Raw genomic sequence first — 22,760 nt, forward strand, 5'->3', positions numbered from 1 at the left:
GGTGGCAGTGGTTACCAAAAAGACTACTTTGCTGGTTGAGGGAGGTGTAGCGCTCAAGGAATCCCAGGATAGGAAACTGGAATCTACGCTGAAACTTTCCTTTGATGTAGCGGCGCTTAATATACAGTCTGCTGTGTGTAGTTCTATGCGGCAAGAGCTTGTTTGCAGTGGGCGCAGCGAATGGCGGATGCCATGTTGGAGTCAGGGCTGACTGTTCCCTCTGACTTTCCAGATATGGGATCCAGTTTAGCTTATTTAGCAGATGCATTATAAGATATTTTTCGTGCTTCTGCGAAACAAATGTCTCTTTCGGTAGTTTCTCGCAGATTGCAGTTTCTGGCTATGTAATTGGGCTGAGGATGCGGCCTCTAAACTTAGACTCATGAGGCTTCCTTTTAAGGGTTGCCTTTTGTTTGTTGAGGATTTAGACAAGTTGGTCAAAGATTTTGGTGATTCCAAAACGCAGAGATTGCAGGAGGATAGATCTAAGGGACCTTTGAAGCCTATGAATCCCAAATCCCACTTCAGGGATGTTAGAAGATACAGACCTAGGAAACTGTTCTTTCCGGTATCTTACGGGTCCTCTTTTAATTCCAAACCGAGGTTTCCACAAAAGAATTCCTTTCATCCTGCGAAACTCCCAACCGCTCAACCATCCCATACCCCAGCCTTGCGTAATGCGCAATGACGGGGACTCGGCCCTCTCCACCATTCCCATAGGGGGTCGGCTGTCCTTCTTTTTGGCGGAGTGGGCAAGGATCACGACCGATCAGTGGGTACTGGACATTATTCGAGAAGGTTACAAATTAGAATTTTCTTCTCCCGTCGCAGATTCTTTCTTGGTGTCCCAATGTTCGGGGGCAGCCAAGAGAGAATTGGTACGAGTCACCCTTCAGATTCTTCTAGAATTTGGGGTGGTAATTCCAGTCCCTCTGGAGCAAAGGGGCCAGGGCAGATATTCCATTTACTTTGTAGTGCCCAAAAATGGAGGTTCGGTCAGACCGGTGCTCGATCTCAAGCGGGTCAATCAGTTTCTCATCAGACATTTCCGCATGAAAACCATAAGATTGGTTATTGCAGCGGTTCAGCCTGGAGAATTCCTTACAGCTCTAGATCTCAAAGAGGCCTACTTACACATTCCCATTTGGCCCCCGCATCAGCGGTTTCTTTGCTTTGCCATTCTTGGCCAGCACTTCCAGTTTCGAGCAATGCCATTTGGCCTTGCCACGGCTCCCAGGACATTTTCGAAGGTGATGGTAGTGGTGGCGGTGTTTCTTCGCAAGAAGGGCATTCGTGTTCATCCTTACCTGGGCGACTGGTTAATTCGGGCCTCTTCGCGACAGGAAAGTGACCAAAGAGTGATTTTACTTCTTCAGTCTTTGGGATGGGTAGTCAACTTTCCAAAGAGCTCACTTATCCCCTCTCAGTCATTGGAACATCTGGGGGTCTTGTTCGGTACGAAGGTGGGGAAAGTCTTCCTACCCAGAGCTGAAAAAGTTGCAGTCTCAGGTGCGTCTCCTTCTGCAGTTACCCGCTGCAAGAGTATGGGATTATGTGCAAGTTCTCGGCTTGATGGTGGCGGCTCTGGAGGTAGTGCCTTGGGCTCGCTTTCACATGAGACCACTGCAGCAATCACTTCTTTCCCGGTGGTCCCCTGTGTCTCAGGATTACAATCATCGTCTTCGCTGGACTCCTCAGGCGTCACTCAGCAGGCAGATCTGTGGGACCAATCTGTTCAAAGGTATGCCGCTGGAGTCGCCAGACTGGGTCATAATTTCTACGGATGCCAGTCTGTTGGGTTGGGGGGCTCAGTGCCTTCAGTCCTCCGCACAGGGGGTCTGGTCTCAGGACGAGGCTCAGTGCTCCATCAACCTTCTGGAGTTGCAGGCGATCCGGCTGGCGCTGCTGGCGTTTCAACCCTTAATTCAGAATCGGCCGACTAGGGTCTTTTTGGACAGTGTCATGGCATATATAAACAGACAGGGGGGTACCCACAGTCCTCAATTAGCAAGCGAGGCGATGATTCTGCTTCAGTGGGTGGAAGCTCATCTTCCTCTTCTCTCGGCAGCTCATATTTCAGGACAGGCAAATGTTCAGGCAGACTTCCTCAGCAGGACTCTTCTAGATCCAGGAGAATGGGAACTCTCCACTCAAGCATTCCAGCTGCTGGTGCAGCGATGGGGCGTTACAGAAATAGACCTCATGGCATTGTCTCGAAATGCAAAGCTTCCTCGGTTCTTCAGCAGACACAGGGATCGGGAGTTGGAGGGTATGGATGTGTTGGCTCTGTTTTGGCCTCGCGGTCGTCTTTGTAAGGATTGATAGTGGCCCCCACAATGTTAGGTTGTAGGGGTTATGTTAGGCGCCCTTACAAACGCCAGGTCCCAGGCTCAATTCCCTCACCAAAGATTCACCAGGAATAGAATCAAATGAGAAGCACAGCCAGAGGTGATTGCATAAAGAATATATTATAGAAATAGGCATATAGAAAAGTAGGATTCATACAAATTACAATTTAATTCATAAAAGTTACAATTACAGAGACTGCTTCTGTGTTCTTGTGAATGAGAGAGAACACACAAAGAAAGAGAGAAACGGGGGTGGGGAGGGTGATGCCCCAAGCTAGCAAGAGAGACAAGAGAAACCAGAGCCAAGAGTGGGGGGGGGGGGGTGATGTTGTGAGGGGGCTTTTATAGTTTGGAAACTTATTCTAAATACAGAATCTATTGAGCTTCAATAGAACTTAAACATAGTAAACTTGTGCTAGACAGAAGGAGAATAGACTGAAGTCAAATGTAATTTCCAGTATGCCTCTGACAATAGTTTCTGATTAATCTTAGTTATCTGTGCACCTGGACCCATTGTATATCCTAAGCTGTCCATCCTAAGCTTCAGACATTAACACATCTTCTTAGCACCTCTTTGCCCCTCTTAGCTGCAAGTTGGTTTGTAATCATGTTTAATTAGGGCTATTTGAAACTGTCTTTAGTGCTGTATGAAACAGTCTGCCTGGATGCTTACTGTATGTGATCTATCTGCATCAACATCCCAGAGTCAGATTGATATAATTTCCCATAGGCCTTTGCTGACATTAGTTATGCCAACTGAAAATGCTGATTGCTAGCAATAGCTATGCTGACATCTCCCATACTTTTTTATTTTTGTTCTTTGAAATGAAGGCAAGCTTGTGGTGCCCTTCTATAACCAGCCAGTCTGCCCTTCGCAGATGCCTCTCTTACCTCCAACATTATATCAGCACGTCCCCTGTCCTGCAGAATCTCCAAGCTATGAAGATAAACAGTTCCCATTATGAGTTCAAACCTCTGTCTTAGGTTGTACAGTCATCTGGGCGGGGAAACCCAAGATGCGATATCTTACCCGTCGTTGAGAGAATGAACCGTGCATAAGGGATACAGGAAGCTTTCTCAGGAGGTTCAGGCATTAAGTTACCAACAGTATGCGAGTATGGGCTATGAGATAATATATTATGTCTGACCCTGGTATGCAATGCAATAGGCCATGCCAAATTAAAACCAAATTAGCAAGTGTCAGAGAAGATACTGGAAATACATATATAACTGTCCTAAAAGCTAGAAGGAACTTTGTGAGATATGCGTTGTAAAGAAATGTACATGTGTTTCACTTTACAGCAAAGGAAAATCATAACAATACATAACAAAATTTGTACAATAATTAAGATAACGATAGGGTGAATTAAAACATTAAACACATGGTTTGCAGTGGGCGAATACCCAAAGAGAAGTTCCCAAACTGAGACATGAGCATCTCGTAGCAAATTTTCTACAGTTTGTGCAATCTGTCCATTTTCAAAAGTGATAAATGTCTCGTTCCCCATACCAAGAGGTAGTGGATGCACAGCATATGAAATCATTAGTTACCAGAGGTATGGAGTAGGTTCTATTGTTCAGTAAATAGGTTGAACTGTACAGCAAAGCGTTCCTAGGAAGGTGGCTATCATGAATCCGGGGATCCAACGAACAGGAAACATTTTGTACAGCATGTGTGAGGAAGTAGAGGAGTAGATCTTTGCGGACAGGGAGCAGGAGGATGAATTAGTCCAGCAGGAACTGACAGTCTCTTTAAACTGGTGAGATGCATACTTGGGATGAAATGATGTCTGCACAGGATCCGTCAGTCACTGGAAACTGGTGGCCTGTGCATACAGGGAGGGATACACCGGCTTGAAAAGAGTCCAGATATTCAGCAGCTGTACTCCAGTGTGATCCAAATAAGAGATAGAAAAAGAGAGAGAAACCATGTTGCCTGTACTGAATGTGGCAACATGCGACAATATTAATGCATTTACTTGGTATATTTATGGCAAAAGAGAGACAATATTCAGTTACCTAAGGTTCTTAATCGGACATTCCAAAAATATTTGTTTTTGTGTGCTGCACACAAATATTATGGCACTTCAGAGAGACCATAATTATGTACTGAATGTATTCGGAAATGTATACTGAATGGATCCTATCTAGTAAGCACCACGGAATAAACACTGTATAGAGTAAAACTTTTTCTTAAAAATATAACCCCTAACTAAGCTACATTTAGGATATGAAAACTATAGGTAAAAAGAACATTGCGCAATTGGGCTAGAAAAAAAAAATGGGGAAAGAGCTCTAGAAATGGCCAATGTTATGTATCCTGGGGTACCCCCTAAATTAAAACAAAACACAGACCACATGGCACAGACAAAACATAAAACACAGAGTTTTAGGCGTGAAACTATTCTTCCATCGATCAAGTGTTCAGAGCTGAATTTAATAATAATAATAATAATAATAACTTTATTTTTGTATACCGCAATACCACAAAACAGTTCAGAGCGGTTTACAGGTTAAGAGACTGTACATTTACAGCGAAGTTACAGCATATCAGAAAACAGTTCAGAGCAATTTATGCAATGCAGGTACAGAGAATTAGTTAACAATTGTATGGTATAAACCAGTGACAATTACAAAATGATCCAATAACTGTTGCATGGGGGGTGCTAACCGGGGATGAAGGAGGGGGAAGGGTAGGGAGGGAGGCGAGGTTGGGATTATTAGATTGGTAGGGGGGGCGGGGGTTAGAGGAATTTATCAAAGAGGTATGATTTGAGAGATTTCCTGAAGGATTGATAAGTTGGGGCAAGAGAGATGAGAGTGGACAAGCAGTCATTCCATTTGCCAGCTTGGAAAGAGAGGGTTTTGTCGAAGAATCTTTTGTAGATGCATCCTTTTGGGGAGGGGTAGGCAAACAGGTGGGCATTGCGTGTACGGTTAGAACCTGGGAAGGCGAAGTGGCGTGACAGGTATATCGGGGCTGAGCCAGTTAGGGTTTTGAAGCAGAGGCAGGTGAATTTGAAGATGATCCTTGCTTCGAACGGTAGCCAGTGAAGTTTTCTATAGAAAGGGCTGATATGGTCTGACTTTTTGAGCCCGTAGATGAGGCGGACGGCGGTGTTCTGGATAAGTCGTAGTCGTTTAATGGTTTTCTTGTAGGAGCCCAGATATATGATGTTGCAGTAATCCAGGGAGTTTAGGATTAGGGATTGGACCAGCAAACTGAAGGTGGGGAAATCAAAGTAATGTTTGATGGAACGGAGTTTCCAAAGGGTAGAAAAGCATTTTTTGACCTGGGCATTAGTGTGATCTTCTAAAGTGAGGCATCGATCCAAAATGACTCCGAGGATTTTTATAGTGGAGTTGATTGGATACGTTAAACCATTAAGTTGCAGGGTGGTGGACGTTAGTTTGTGGTTGGGACTTGCAAGGAAGAACTTGTTTTTTTCTGGGTTTAGTTTCAGTTTGAAGCGTGTGGTCCAGTTTTCTACCATGGTGAGGACAGTTGAGATGTATTGTTCTGTCTCATGTGACAGTGAGGTGATGGGTATGATGATTGTAATGTCATCTGCGTAAATATAGGATTTCAGGTTACGGTTCGATAACATGTGTCCCAGTGATGCCATGTAGATATTGAATAGTGAAGGGGATAGGGGGGAGCCTTGGGGGACTCTGCAGGGGTTGCTCCATGTATGGGAGAAGGTTCCATCATTATGGACTTGGTAGGTTCGTTTTTTTAGGAAGCCTGTGAGCCAGGTTAGTACTTGTCTGGAAATGCCAATGGAGTCGAGGCAACTAATCAGAATGTCATGGTCTACTAGGTCGAAGGCACTGCTGAGGTCAAACTGGAGTAACTGCGCTGTTTCCCATTGAGAATAGTTGGAGGAGGTGATTGGTTAGTGAGGCTAGAACGGTTTCCGTACTGTAATTAGTGCGGAATCCAGACTGGAAGTCGTGAAGGATGTTAAATTTCTCTAGGTATGACGTGAGATTATAATTGACAAGTCCTTCCATGATTTTTAGGAAGAGAGGAATATTGGCGATGGGTCTGTAGTTGGAGGTTACAGAGGGAGATTCTTTGGGGTTTTTGATTATTGGAGATACGAGGATGTGTCCAAGTTCCAGTGGGAAGTGGCCGGTTGACATGCAGAGGGTGACCCAGTTGAAGAGTTCTGCTTTGAAGGGGAGGGGGGCAGTTTTCATGATGGATGGAGGGCAGTTATCTAGTAGGCAGTTGGATTTGGAATATTTTGAGTATAGCTTGAGAAATAGGTTCCAGTCTGGGTTTTTGAAGTGAGACCAGGTCATGTCAGCCGGTGAGCCATCATTTTCTGGAGGGTGGATGGATATATGGGTAAGTGCTAGTTGTTGTGAGCGTTGTTTTCAAGTTGAGAATTTTGTTGGCGAAGTAGTCAGCTAGGTTTGTTGGGGAGGGTGGTAGATCGATGGGGGAGCTTTTATGTGGGACGGTGTCAAATAAGGAGTTAACTAGTCTGAAGAGTTTGTTGGTGTTTAGGGATGGGGTGTTGATAAATTGGGAGTAGTGCTTGTGGCGCTTTTCTTTGATCATTTTTTTGTATTCTGTAACTTTAATTCGCCATGAGTGTCTGTCAGTGTTTGTGCCTGATTTGCACCAGGTTCTTTCCAGTTTGCGTACTTCACGTTTGAGGGCAAGTAGATCTGCATCGGACCATTTGGCAGAGGAGCGGTGTTTTTTCTTGCAAAGTTTCAGTGGAGCAATGTCGTTTAGGGTCTTATTGCTGAAATTGTTCCAGTCTGAGATGAAATTAGGGTCAGGATCTGGGATGGATGTTGGGTTGTAGTGGGACCAGAATTCTTCTGGGTTAAGTTGGCCTCTAGACCATTTTGTTTTTTCTTTGTGGTTGGTTCTTGGTTGTTTTTTGGTTTGTTTTTTAAGCCAGTGTAATTTGAAATTGCAACGGAGGTGGTCAGACCAGGGGGTGGTGGTCCAGTTTTCTTCTTTAAGGCTAATGCTGGGGGTTGAAGGGGTATTGGGGAGGAAAGAGATCAGATCTAGGTGATGGCCTTTGTCATGGGTTTTTTTAGGGGGTGGTTTAGAGAAACCTAGGGATGTTAGGAAGGAGAGGAGATCGGCCACGTTGGAATTCTCTTCCTGTTCAAGGTGTAGATTGACGTCGCCTGCGAGAAGATTGTGAGTGCCCGCGATGGAATTTGTGAGGAGGTATTCGTAGAAATCTTCTTTAGATTGGTTCCATTTGCTGGGGGGGGGGGGGTGTAGAATAGAGTAACGGTTAGGTTGTCTTTACAGTCAGCTTTGGAGATTTTGCAGGAGAGGATTTCCAGGGCGTTGGTCAGTTTGGAATCGAGGATTTGGAACTGGAAGTGGTCACGGAGGATTATTGCTAGGCCGCCTCCTCTTCTAAAGTTTCTTGATAATGGAATGATTTTGTAGTTTAGAGGGAGTAGGTCTCTGATGATGGTGTCCTGGTCGGAAATTAGCCATGTTTCGGTGAGGATGTGGAGGTGGGTTTCTTCTAGCCAATCCTTGATCAGTTGGGCTTTGTTTCTAGCCGAGTGAATGTTCAGATAGGCACCCGAAATTGTTTGGTGTTCCGGGGGAGTGATGGACTGTGTACTTGGTAGATTTTTTAGGAGCCTGTTTCTTTTTTGCGTTGGTCTAGAGGAGTGTCGGGTGGAGTTGATTACGGTGATCGGGAATGGGCCTGATTCCTTGTAGTCATGGAGGGTATTGGAGGGGAGAAGTGGTTTATCTAGTTTGATGGTTCTGTTCCAGGTGAGGTAGGTGGGGATGGGTTCAAATGCTAAGGTTCTGGTGATCCAATTTCTCGTGCTGAGTAGATAGAGAAGGAGGAGGGTTAGCAGTTTTCCTATGAAATTAGGCATGTTGGGCCTTGCAGAATTTGGATAGAGAGAGATGAAGGGTTATGTTGGGGTTGGAGGGGAAGATTGGTGGAGCTGGGGTGAATTGAGGTAGATGTAAGGAGTTGAGGGAGATTGATTCTGCAGTAGCTGGTAGGGGAGGATCGGAGGTTGATGGGTCTAGCTGGTGGAGGGATGGTCCAGTGATGGAGTAGTCAAGATTTCTGAGACTTCGGTTGGTTTGGGAGGAGTCAGTGCTGGAGTGAGAGTGGGTTGTCTCTGGTCAGGTAAGACAGTGAAGAGTTGTTTAGGTTGGTTAGGGCATGCGATTGGGGCATGCAGTTGGGAAGCTGAAGTCATGCAGGGGGGGGAGAGTGATTGTCAAAGTATGCAGATTGGTGAGAGGAGGTAGTCATGCAAATACTTAGCTGCTAGGCCGGTCTGGAATATCCCGGTCAGGTTGGAAATTTGGAAGCAATCGTCGGCACGAGGCTGTCTGGTCAGGTCTTGAGGAGTCAGATCTGGAGAGCTGGATGAGGGTGGTGTAGGGCAAATAAACACATTGTTATAGAAAAACACAGCAAAGATGAACACCTGAGTAGTACAAATAATGCATAGTATAACCATCTCATATTCAGAAAAGGCATAAAGCTAATGGCTCTTTGGAGCGTTTTTATCTCTGCAGTGATAAAGAGGATCCTTGGAATACATTAGAAATCTCTTTGTGCCAAAACTGGTCTGGGATGGCTATGTATATATCCGAACTGCTGCTAAGAAAAAGAAAAAACATTTTAAATTAGCAGCATCCTCAAGGTCACTTAAAGCAAACTTCATCCATGTTCCATTCAGGCCGACCTGGACCACATATCTGCCACCTGGGTCCCACTGCACTCGGAGGAATGGGCACTGTGGTGCAGAAGTTCGGTGCAGGCTAGATTTGTCTTCTTTTTGTCTGCACTGTCATGTCCTGGCATTCAGAGGCAAGGGGCAAATTCCGAAAATCATTAGTCATATCTAGGACAGAGAAAAATGCACATTTAGGGTTAAATTTCACAGTAATGTTGGAGTAAGAGGCTGCCACTGGTACTACAGGCTTTGAAATCTTAGTTAGGGCCCGAGAGTCTATAGTGAGCCTACTGGAACTCCCTGATTTCACAAATGACCAAGCTGGAGAACCACATGCTAAAGAGATAGGTCCACTCAGACCCCTCTCCTCCATCTTAGGTACCAGTTCTGTTGCTGGAGGATGTACTGGATGCTGTGTTTGTGGTTGAGGATCTTCGGCCTCAAACAAAATTTCAGTATACCTTTTCCCACAATCTAACTTCTCCTGTGCCCAAACAGGAACATCTGCAGCCTCTGAGTGAGTTATACTAAGATCATGCTGCTGCACTGGCAGGCAACACTGTGGCTAACTGTACAGGAATAACCTCATGAACCAAAGTTTTAGAAGCATTTGGAATTCCTGTACCCAGTGCAAGACCAGCCACCTCAACTATTTCTTTGCCTGTATTCTCACTCGTGCTGGCAGTAGTTTCTACAATGTCTTTCATTTGTTCCTTTTGTGGGATAGACACACACTTTGAAGCTTTGTCATTTAGACCCTGAATCTCACAAATTTCCATATTTTTCTGATCTCCAGTAGGAGGCGCTCTATCTGTAAAACTGATTCTGGCCCCTGTATCAATTAAAGTTAATTTATCCTGACCCTCTATGGTAGTATTAACATTGGGGCAGCCGCAAGTGTCCAATATCAAAGGTGCCACATACCTCAAGCTGAATTCTGAGTCTGACTTCTTTCCCTTATCCTGCGTCTCCAAAAGTGAGTCCACAGGTAAGTAAAAGGAGTCCGGCTGGGCTGTGAAGGCTTGAGTCACCTTGGTATTTGGACACAGAGTCAGGACAGCCCTATGCACTAACACTGGTTTTCCTGGCTGTCAAATCACTTTTTACAATGTCCAATTCTATCTGCATTGTATGTCTATCCTGTTCCCATTTAATTTTCTCTTTTTCTAATGCTTCTGTCCGTGCTCTGAGCTCATGGAAAGGAATGTAAGTGAAGGAATTTCTGTAACTACCTCTGCCATGCTCTCTATTTCCTGTGCGTGGTGTTTTCTTGTATTGGGGTGCTCCTCCAGCACGCCACCTCCTAGCTTCTGATACTGAAATAAGGTGAGCTGGTTGGGTCTTCCACACAGAGCCAATACTGAGCAGTAAAGTGTCAAAAGGGGTAGCTTTAGGGCAGTGGTCTCAAACTCAAACCCTCTGCAGGGCCGCATTTTGGATTTGTAGGTACTTGGAGGGCCTCAGAAAAAAATAGTTAATGTCTTATTAAAGAAATGACAATTATGCATAAGGTAAAACTCTTTTATAGTTTATAAATCTTTCCTTTTGGCTAAGTCTTAATAATAATATTGTCATTTATAGCTAAAGAGACATATGATCAAGAAACTTTTATTTTACTTTTGTGATTATGATAAACATACTGAAGGCCTCAAAACAGTACCTTGCGGGCCGCGAGTTTGAGACCACTGCTTTAGGGTCCTCCGAAAACAACAGAAGGTGTTTAATAATCTCGGGGGATAATAATTCTAATAGAAATTCTTTATGTTCTCTTTGACCATAATCAGCTGAAGTAGGCCAGTGTTCATGTTCGTTAATTACCGCCTTGATTACTCACACCCTATATGCAAACTGCTCTAGTGTATCACTTGGCAGGGGTGAAAGAGTTCTAAGTACTTGTAAGTTCTTCACTGTCAGTTTAATTTCCATCCTATAAATTCACATAGAATTTTTCTTTTTCAACCATCTTTATTTTCTCTTCTTTATTAATTTCCAGGTACTTTAGTTAGATTGTGAGCCTTCGGGACAGTAAGGGAATTTTTTAAGTACCTTCTTACTTCTCATTTATAATCTTTATGTATATTTTCTTCAAACCGCTTAGAACCTAACGGATGTAGTGGTATATAAGAAATAAATGACATTACATTACATTACATTGTAAGGAGGTGCAGCAAAATAGTTGTTCGATGCCCATCTTTACAAACTGGTATGGATGAACAAGAGATCCAAACTTATAATAATGTGGACCCAGGGCTAGGTGCATAAGCTTATCAAAATCTGCATTGTTCATTTTGTATTTCCCTAGACCCCATTTAGTCAGTATGTCAGTAGCTCATTTGCACCATTCATTTATGTTAAAAGGCATGGGGCCCACTTTCTCCACTATTCTTTCAATGTCACTGTCCTTCATATGTCCCTACAGCACTACTGTTACTGGTGCTGGGTCACTTATAGGGGTACTATTGGTATTGCTCTGGCCCGGTAATGAATTTTCCTCATCTTCATTTGTCGGTTCTTCCTCCTGTTCTACATTAGAGAATGACACAGTGGTTGTTACCTGCGGCTAGCCGCGAGTAGCCGCGGGTAACCCGCCGAAATGGGGAAAGAAAAATAGTAGTCGCTGCGGGGACGGGGACAAGGCCATTCACCGCCCTGTGGAGCGGTGAATGGTCTTGTCTCTGCAGTGAGGCATCAAGGATCGCGCGGTCCCTGCAACCCCCACTCGCCCGATCGCAGTGTTTAACCAGCTCCCCTCCCTCCACCTCACCTTAGTTTGCAGGCTTTCTTTTTCGGCAACCCGCACACGTAGCTGCTGGGGTTGTTCAATCTTCTCCTCTGCTGCAACTTCCTGTTTCCAGTGTGCGTGTGTGTGCGTCGCCGAAAAAGAAAGCCTGCAAACTAAGGTGAGGTGGAGGGAGGGAGCTGGACGATCGGGCGGGTGAGGGCTGTGTTCCCAGCTCAAACTAGGAAGGAGGGAGTGAAAGGGAAAAAGATTCTGGGCCAAGGGGATGAAGAGAGAAAGAAAGAAACCCACAGCAGGAAAGAAAGGGGAAGACAGGCAGGTGAGCCAGATGCTGGAAGCAGGGGGGGGGAAAGAAAGAGGGAAAGAAGCTAGATGGGGTTGAAAAGAAGAGACACACTGGTATGGAAGAGGAAGATAGGGGAAATCTGGACACAGGAAGGTAACAGAAAGAAGGGAAATTATGTGCATGGGGCATAGGGACAGGGACATGCCATGAGAATGGTATATGGACACGGGGGGGGGCAGTGCCAGATACATAGGGGAGATATTAGAAATGGGGAAAATAGGAACACAGAAGCGAGATGGTTTGTGGGGATGGGACAGGGACCGAGTTCGCAGGCTCCAGCGGCTTGCACAAATTACATTGTAACGTTCCACGAAAATAAGAGGGAGGGAAGTAGATAGCTAGGCCATGCGAGAGGAGCTGAAGGGTGGTGGAAAGGAACAGATGGTAAAGGAGGGAGGGAAGGGTGGTGGTGGAAAGGAATAGAACAGACATTGAAAGAGGGTAGAGAGGAACAGACCCTGAAGGGAAATGTGGAAGACAGAGTGGGGAGAAGACGCTGGAAGGGAAGAAGACAGATGCCAGACTATGGGGGAGCGGAGGGAAGAAGATGGGTGCTAGACCATTTGGGGGGGGTGAAGGGAGAGGCACAGTAACAGCAAATGGAAGACGTAGAGAGAAAACACACAGTGGATGGAAGGAATTGAATGAGAAGATGTGGAAAGCAGAAACCAGACAACAAAGGTAGAAAAAAAAATTCTATTTATTTATTTATTATTTTTTGCTTTAGGATAAAGTAATATATTAGTTGTGTTGATAAAAATTTATAAACAAAGCCCTGCCAGCTGAACATATCTTTCTCTAGTTCAGCAGCAGTAACTTTGATTTATAAGAAAGGAATAAGCTAAATATTACAGTACTAAGGCTTATATGGATGCTGCAGGGACGGTGACAGGGCGGTGAATGGGATGGCAGTGGCGGTGACGGGGAGGTTAAAGGGATGGCGGTGACGGGACGGTGAAGGGAACGGCGGTGACGGGGCGGTGCAGAGGATGGTGGGACGGGGCGGTGACGGGGACAGATTTTTTCCTCGTGTCATTCTCTATTCTACATCTGTAGCTAGTTTACCTTTTCGCTGGCCTGCTACAAAAACTGTGTTCTGTTTCTCTATATACTGACTACATGGATTATATGGTGAAAGTGCAGATGACAGAATTTGTGAGGAGACAGCATTAACCGGTCCCTGTGAGGCACATTTTGACTTTAAATACTTTAATTCTGCCTTGGCCTCTTCTAATTGTTCATTTACAGCTAAAAAGGAATTTGTAGCTTGAACAATTTGGGTTCTTAGCATGGATATATTAATTTGTGCCTCATCTAAGTCTTTGGACATCTGATGGCACTGAATGTTCAAGTCAGTATTTTCATGTCTGATACTAATAATTCCCCTACAGAGGCCTTGAATGAAAAGACACTTTTGTTTATTTGTTTTCTTTCTAAACTCCTGAGAATGATTAACCATTTGTTTCTGAATATCGTGCCATGTGTGTTCTGGAAAATTACCCTCATATGGACCCCCCTTCTTGTCAAAATATTTGTGTACAATATCTGTGAGTTCTTGAAAATCAAAAGGGTTCATATTTGAGGCTGCAGTCAGCCTGATGTCGTTGGTTTTCTGAAAGGAGTACAACATATTCGTCTGCCTGTTATGAAGCTCTGGCCGGAGTGGAACCTTAGGGTAGTTCTCGGAGGCTTACAGAAGGCTCCTTTTGAGCCTCTGTCCACTGCGACTCTAAAAGATGTCACGTTGAAAGCAGTGTTTCTTGTAGCTATGGCATTCGGATTCAGGGGTCTCGATTCGGACTGTTCCTTCGTTTCTTCCGAAGGTTGTCTCTTCCTTCCATGTCAACCAGTCTCTCTTCCTTCCTGCTTTTCGGAAGCAGGATTGGGGAGCGTGCTTCTCTTTGCTTCGTTTCCTGGATGTGCGTAGGGTTCTTCTCCACTATTTGCAGGTTACTAAAGATTTTCGACATTCATATCACCTCTTTGTGCTGTTTGCGGGACACAACAAGGGTATGGCGGCATCCAGAGCTTCCATTGCTAGGTGGATTAGGGAGACTTTTGCTTCCACTTATTTGGTAGCGGGGAAGCGGTTACCGGAAGGCCTTCATGCTCATTCAACTAGAGCGATTGCTACTTCCTGGGCTGAGTCTCGAGGGTTTTCCTTGGAGGAGATTGGTCGTGCGGCTACTTGGTCTTCTAAGAATACCTTTTCTAAACATTAGAGGTTGGATGTGGCAGCATGTGCGGAGTCTGCTTTTGGTGCTTCGGTCCTCGTGGAGGCGCCTTTTGCTTCCCACCCGGTTTGAGGATTGCTTTGCTACATCCCACTAGTTTCTGGATTCATCTGCTGCCGTTGTTAAGGAAGGAAAAATTATGTCTTACCTGTTAATTTTCTTTCCTTTAGACGCAGCAGATGAATCCAGAGCCCCACCCTTTCTGAGTATTGTCTGTTGGGTTATCTTTTGCATGTTTCGGAGGTTTTGTTATGGTTGGTGGTTGTGTTCTGCATTCATATCTTTGAAATGTGTTATGGGAAAGAAGTTTTTTTACATTCTGAGACATTTTATGGTTCAGGATGCTTGGACAAAGGGCAATACTGAAGTTGAAGGAGACGTTCCATCCAAGACGACCACCTGTTAATCAGTTCTCTATATCCACCTGCTGGTCGATGTGTGCTATCCCACTAGTCTCTGGATTCATCTGCTGCGTTTAAAGGAAAAAAATTAACAGGTAAGACATAATTTTTCCTTGGGTATCAGGGAGCCAGCTGCGAAGTTTCTCCCCTCGACACGTCACGTGTATTTTCAGGGATGAAAGTCTGCGGTTGGGGTTCGCCTGACTGGCAGCCAGAAGATCTCCATCGCTGGATTTGTTACTGGCAGTTTTTGAGACAGAAATCTTTTACCTGCAGTCAGGCTGCTGCAAGCTGACAGGTACCATAAGTCACAGTGAGTACTCCCATTATTCCCTATGGGGGGTGGCAGAGTCGAAGGATTCTAAGGTTAGAATCAGGTTCTCCCCTCCTTCAAAACCCCTTTTTCGACATTTTTTAGTTGAGCTTCCATAGGCTGTTTTTAGCAAGATTTTCTGGCAGCGGCCACCTTTGGAATTTTTTTTTGTGTGTGTGTGTGGGGGGGGGGGGGGGGGGTTCCCCAGAGTGCTTATTTCTGCCTCAAAACCTTTTTTTCCTGTTCATCCAAACATCACCTCCTTAGTCACTGGCCAGTGGGAATCATCCAAAGACTTTCTAAAGGTGGCCAAAGCTATGTCTAGGCTCTATCCTATGGCTCTGAACTTCCAATAGCTATTTTCGCAGCTGAAAGTGGACTCCACAATAGCACAGGTGACTAAGTGCACCTCCCTTCCTAGTGAAGGAGGAGTGATTCTGAAGGATGCACAGAACTGTAAGGTGAATATGGACCTTTAAAAGACAGTTTGAAGCACTGGCTTTGAGTATCAAAGTTTCAGCAGCTGCCTCCTTCATGGCGCAGGCCTATCATACAAGATTGTGGACTAGTCCCTCAGAGCTGGAGGATGCCTGGGCCCACATGATTAAGGAGGGAGTGGATTATGTGGCCAATGCTCTTTATGATTTTATGCTCTTTATGACTCTGTTTCTGCCCACTGCATGCTCTGGATCACACAGTGGGCAGGTGACTCATCTTCCAAGGCCACTCTCAGCAGATTACCCTTCAATGGGCAGATGCTTTTAGGAAAAGGTTTAGATGACCTCATGGCCAGTGTGGCCGTCCCAGATCCCTCCCGTACAGCAGGGGCTGTCGTTCTGCAGGGGGTGACAGGTAGTTTTCATACCTCGAGGAGATCCTGCCAGATTTCCGGTTACTATTCTCAGAGGCCCTTGCAGGGGTCCACATAGAGATTTGGCAGTTACAAGCGCCAGCAACTCTTAGGTTCCTACAGTGGCTCAACCACCTAAAGCCACAATGACGGCATGGCGATGGTCACCTTCCTCGCATTGGCAGGTGGCTGTTGGCTTTCTGGAGGGAATGGGAACAGATTTCATCAGACCGTTGGGTTCTGAACATTATTCAGGTGGGGATACAAGATTGAGTTTTCTCAAACCCCCCCCCCCTCCAGATCTGTTCCTTAACTCCCCAGCAGAATCGCTGGAAAAGTAGGCCAGGGTCCAAGCTACAGTGCAACAACTCTTGGACATTCATGTTGTAGAACCAGTTCTCAAAGAAGAATTGGTCTCCTGCAGATACTCCATATACTTCAAAGTCCTCAAAAAAGGCACAGAAAATTGGAGGCCCGTTCTGGATTTAAAGTCAGTAAATGAGGCACTAAAAATCCTCTGCTTACACATGGAGATGGTCCGCTCCGTTATAGCGGCGGTGGCTCCAGAGGAATTCCTAGCCTCTCTGAATTTAACAGAGTTCATCTTCACATCTCCATCGTTCTGGATAACATAAAATATCTAAGATTCCATGTCCTTCAACGACACTTCCAGTTTATAGTGCTTCCTTTCGATTTGGCCATGGCTCCATGCACCTTTACCAAGGTGGTAGTGTTTGTAGCATCTCTCCTACACTGGATGGGTATCCAGGTGCATCCTTACTTAGACGATTGACTGATTACAGCCCCTCTCAAGGGGCAGGTGAGTATATGGTGCTGCATCTTCTCCAGAGACTTAACTGGATAGTCAACTTCCGAAAGAGTCACCTTCTGTTGACTCACTCTTTGGAATCCGCCAGAGAAGGTATTGTCCGCAAGCTTGCCCCCACATCCCAATGGTTCAAAGGAGTGCCCAAATCTCGTTCCCAATTCACTTTCAAAGAAGAGTAATTAGTTGGTGGTTTAAGGGAGACGAAAGCCCTAGTAATACTCGAAATCGAAGGATGATCAAGAGTAACGGCCTTAAAAAAAAACAAAAAACCTTCAATTTAGCACCGAATTGAAAAGCAAGTGCGGCAGAATCTAAGCCAATAAAGATATAGGTGATTCTAAGCCAATAAGATATAGGCAGAATCTAAGCCGATAAAGATATAGGTGACTCTTATCGAAGAGCCTTGAAAGGAGAATATTTTAAATTTAATTCATTCCTCTTTGGAAGCCAGTGATGCTTTTTTAATAATGATGTTAGATGTGTGTATCTGTTGACCTTTGAAGGATTTGGAAGTTTCTTTGTAAGTCCTTTGGAAATAACTGATTAATTTATATTGCAGTAATCCAGCTTGGTGGTAAAAAGGGCCATTACTAAGGTGGAGAAAATTTGACTATCAAATAGATGACGCTCCATATGTAATTGTCTTAAAGTGTAAACATAGAAATATAGAAGAAAAGGCCAAATGGATTTATCTGCTGTTAATAAGGAAGAAAAAATTATGCCTTACCTGTTAATTTTCTTTCCTTTAGACACAGCATATGAATCCAGAGGCCCGCCTGTTCTGGATTTTTTTCTGCGGTTGTTTCCCTTTTGGGAGGTTTTGTTGCGTTGTTTTCTGCAGTTGATTATTGTTGGTCTTTGTTTGGACTTGGTTCTGGGAAATAAGTTTTTTTCTATATATGCAGTTGTGTGGTTTCTGATGCTTGGGTAAAGGGGATACTAAATGGCCAGGAGAGATCCCATCAAAGAGGAGCACCTGCAATTTAGGTCTCTATCTCCTCCTGCTTTTAGATGTGCAGTATCCCACTAGAGTCTGGATTAATAATAATAACAGTTTATATACTGCAGGACCGTGAAGTTCTATGCGGTTTACAATGATTAAAAAGTTACAGATTGAGAGTTAAGATTTAGCGGTCAGTTATTGTGGGGAAAGATTGTTCAGTGTAGCTGCCTAAGTACTTTAGGAACAAATATGTTTTTAGGTGTTTCCTAAATTCCCCATAAGTATTCGCAAGCATGAGTAATTGTTTCAGATCTTTACCCCATAATGCTGCCTGATAAGAGAAGAGATGTTGATGATGTCTTTTAAATTTACATCCTTTAACCGGTGGAGAAACAAAATTCAAGTTTGAGCTTCTCTTAAGTCGATGGTTGAGAAAGAGAAAAGGTCAGTTATATATCTGGGGGCTAGGCCGAAAAGTACCTTAAAGCAGAAACATCCAAATTTAAACTTCATGCGTGCCTCCATTGTCAGCCAATGCAGGAGTAGGTAGGAAGGAGTTACATGGTCGAACTTCTTCAGACCCAAAATCAGCCTGATCGCCGCATTCTGCACCAGTTGTAATCGTTGCAAGTTCTTCTGGGAAATTGCCAGATAGGCTATATTACAATAGTCAAGTTAGTTCAGTATAAGGGATTGTACTAGAATTCTGAATGATGAAGGATCAAAATATGCTCTAATGGACCAAAGCTTCCAGAGAGTAAAAAAACCCTTTCTGACCAAAGAGTCCACCTGGTCTCTCATGGTTAGGCTATGTCTAAAGGAAAGAAAATTAACAGGTAAGGCATAATTTTTCCATCTTCAGTAATACTATCTTAGCTGAACTTAAAGCTCTGAAGGGCTGATTAAGTCGCAAACTAGATGAAATTGTCACAGAAACAAAATTGTTTAAAACTTTAAATACCAAAAGTATCACTGTGTGCTTAATTTTCTGATCAATGGAAAACCAATGCAAGTTTTTTTTTTTGAATTGGAGAAATGTGAGTAAAACATAAAGAGCAAAAGAACTTTTGTGATGGTGTTTTGTGTATCCTACAGAGCTTTCAAAGAATGCTTAAGAATTCCAGTTAATAGACCATTGCGATAGTGAAAGCAGGGAACTATGGTGCTTTGAATCACCAATCTAATACAGTGGTGCCTCACACAACGAACTTAATTCGTTCCAGGAGCAAGTTTGTTATGCGAAAAGTTCGTTATGTGAAACGCGTTTTCCCATAACAATACATGTTAAAAAAAATTATTCGTTCTGCAGCATAAAATATGCTAAGATGACATAAAAAAAGATAAATTTGTCAAAATGGTGAAAATGGTGGTCTTGCTGAGGCCAAACTCTTTGACGAGGTCACACTGTTTTACCCCACGTTCACTCCTTCTAATTATTTCCCGTTTCATTTCAACAGAAATCACCTTCCTGCTTTTTTTAGAAGCCATGATATATAAAAAATATTGAGTTTATCTTAAAAGGACGACTGTATACAGTGAGAGAGGGCAGAGTCTCAGCGGCAAAAACTGGGACTTAACTTTTCTTTTTTTTTTTTTTTTTCTAGCATCGGGGAAGCGGCGAGAGTAGCTCCGCCCCCCCAACGCATCAGCAGTAGGCGCCGGGCCCCTCCATAAAAGGAGGCGAGCCGACGGTCCGCCACTGCACAGGGAGCCAGGCGAAGGGCTGTGAGAGAGGGCAGTTAAGCGCAGTGACTAACGACTGCCTGCAGTGCCTGCGCGGAAGGATGCAATACATCGGCAGCTCGGGCGACTTCGTTGTGTGAAACGAAGTTCGTTGTATGAATCAAGACATGAAGTTCGTTGTGTGCAGCGTTCGCTGTGCGAGGCGTTCGTTATGCGAGGCACCACTGTATTAGATTAATTGACAAAATCTCTTAGTCTCAGTTTTCTGGATGTGATATTTTTATGGTCAATGCTGAATCGAGCATCAACCCAAGGTTCCAAATTTTATGACTACAGAAATGGTCACATCATCCATAAAAACTGAGATGGAATATCATCAGATGGAAATCCCGATAAGACCAAAATCAGAGTTTTTGCAGCATTCAGTTTTAAATGATTACCTTTCACCCATTGATTTATGGAAAGTAGACAGAGGTGTAACATACCAAAACAGTCTTAACAAAATTTAATAAAAATGGAATGTTATCAACACATAAACAAAATTGGAGACCTAGGGGGAGAGTGTGGCTCAGTGTTTAAAGCTACAGCCTCAGCATCCTGAGGCTGTAGGCTCAAACCCACACTCTCCTTGTGACCTTTGGCAAGTCATTTAATCTCCCCATTGCCCCATGTACATTAGACAGATTGTGAGCCCACCAGGAAGATAGGGAAAAATGCATGGAGTACCTGAATAAATTCATATAAACAAACCGTTCTGAGCTCCCCTGGGAGAACAGTATAGAAAATTGAATAAATAAATAAAATAATCTGCAAAAGGGTAATAAAAATATTAAATAATATAGTTGATAGATAAAGATCCCTGTAGAATTCCAGTAGGAGAATCAAATTTGGAAGATTAACAGTTTTTAATAACTTTAAATTTTTTCACTCAGAAATGAGTTATAGAACCAATCTAACCTAACACCATTCAAATCAATTGATCTTGGCTATTTCAATAAATTTCTATGGTCAAATTTCTGGTGTCAAAAGCTGCTGAAATGTCTAATGTAATAACAGAAAATGCTTCCCTTTAGAAATCCAGCTTTCTTATTGTCTAAAATAGAAATTAGCAGCATCTGTGTCATGCTGTTCACAAAATCTAAATTGGCAGATATCTAAAATATTGTATGTATTAAGAAAATATGTTTGCTCATAGATTACATTTTCAATAATCTTAGCAAAGAATGGAAAAGATGAAATGGGTATGTAGATCTCGACAGAAGTAGGAACTAAAAAATTATCTCTTAATTACCTGTTTTCAGACTTTAAACCAGGGGTGTCCAACCTCGACCCTCACCAGGTTGGGTTTTCAGAATTTCTCCAACAGGAAACAGAGAGTAGGAGTGAAAGGTCACTTTTCTGACTGGAAAGGGGTAACGAGTAGCGTCCCGCAGGGGTCAGTGCTGGGACCGCTCCTGTTCAATATATTTATTAATGACCTGGAACAAGAGACGAAATGCGAAATTATAAAATTTATGGCTGACACAAAACTCTCTGGTAAGATTAGCACAGTTGAGGAATGTAGAGAACTCCAAAGGGACCTGAACAAACTGAGTGAGTGGGCTAATAAATGGCAGATGAGCTTCAATGTGGAGAAATGTAAAGTCATGCACATGGGGAGAGGAAACCCGATGTACAATTACACAATGGGAGGGATATCATTGGGGGAGGGCAACCTAGAAAGGGACTTGGGGGTTATGGTGGATACAACAATGAAACCGGCGGCACAATGTGCCGCGGCCTCGAAAAAGGCGAACAGAATGTTGGGCATTATCAAGAAAGGTATTGCTACCAGAAGCAAGGAGGTCATCCTCCCGCTGTATAGGGCGATGGTGCGATCGCATCTGGAGTACTGCGCTCAATACTGGTTGCCGTACCTTAAGAAGGATAGGGCGATACTGGAGAGGGTCCAGAGAAGAGCAACAAAAATGATAAAGGGCATGGAGAACCTTTCGTATGCTGAGAGACTGGACAGGCTGGGGCTCTTTTCCCTGGAGAAGTGGAGGCTTAGAGGGGATATGATAGAAACTTACAAGATCATGAAGGGTATAGAGAAGGTAGAGAGGGACAGATTCTTCAGACTGGCAGGGGCAACAAAAACTAGAGGACATTCGGAAAAATTGAAGGGAGACAGATTCAGAACAAATGCCAGGAAGTTCTTCTTCACTCAGAGGGTGGTGGACACCTAGAATGCACTTCCGGAGGAGGTCGTAAAGCAGAGCACGATTTTGAGTTTCAAAATGGGACTGGACAAATTCCTGAGGGAAAAGGGGATTGAAGGGTATAATTAGAGGGGTACTATACAGTACAAATGCTTTAGAGTAATAGATCACTTACAGGTCATTGACCTAGGGGGCCGCCGCAGGAGCGGACTGCTGGGCATGATGGACCTATGGTCTGACTCAGCAGAGGCGATTCTTATGTTCTTATGTTAAGATCTATTTGCAATACAATGGAGGAAGTGCATACAAATAGATCTCATGCATAGTAATGGAGGAAATCCTGAAAACTTGACAGGATTGTGATCCTCAAGGATTGAGGTTGGGACACCCCTGCTCTTGACTGTCCCAGGATAAAAATGTCTTTCTACCATTAAAAACTTTCATTGCTGTGTAGACCCAGTTCATCCAAATATTAAGTCATTGAAAGATAATTTTCTTCAAATTATTTTGAAAACAGCAACTGTTATTAACTACTGTAAATAATTCCTTTGGTGTAGACAGCATTGATTCTATCACTTGGTTAAAATAGCTTTCAGGCAAGAACTATTCTTGTACAGAGCTCCTTCTGGAAACCTGCATTCATGGGCCCTTTAAATGTGGCCACTAGATGTCACTGTTGCAGAGGACCAAAGCAAAGTAAGACAAATGGTGTTCAAGATTCTCTATTGACTTTATTCATTTATAAGGATTATTCCTTCTGATGAAGGTAGACCTGCTGAAACATGGTCAGGTTGAGAGATTTACTGAGTTTACACTCTTTATGAAATTTGATATTTTCTATGGTGAAGTTGATATAGAATCCTGAACACCATTTGTCCCACTTTGTTTTGCTTTCCACTGTTGCAGAGGACACAAGCCGCTTAATTTTAGAAAGTTGCACACACAAATTTCTGACTAGCGCACAAATTTGGCACATTCAACTTGCAAAATAAGGTCACAGATATCTTAATAAATTGTAACTGCCTTGAGCATTGCATGCTTAAACTGGATGCATGGGTGGATTAGGGGCGTGTCAAGCAGTTACATGCGTGGGTTATAGTATATTAGCATTTATGCATCTAACTGCACAAGCATTTGCGTCAGTCATTGAGTTAGTGTAAATGC

At 43.7% G+C, this 22,760-nt stretch overlaps 1 protein-coding gene across 5 annotated transcripts in view; it reads left to right on the top strand.

Annotated features, from left to right (window-relative positions):
* Positions 1-22,760, top strand: part of MPP5 (membrane palmitoylated protein 5) — a 177,194-nt gene that overhangs the window by 31,540 nt on the left and 122,894 nt on the right. The window lies entirely within an intron of this gene.

Source organism: Geotrypetes seraphini, chromosome 7, assembly GCF_902459505.1.
Source record: "Geotrypetes seraphini chromosome 7, aGeoSer1.1, whole genome shotgun sequence".
NCBI classification, from domain to species: domain Eukaryota; kingdom Metazoa; phylum Chordata; class Amphibia; order Gymnophiona; family Dermophiidae; genus Geotrypetes; species Geotrypetes seraphini.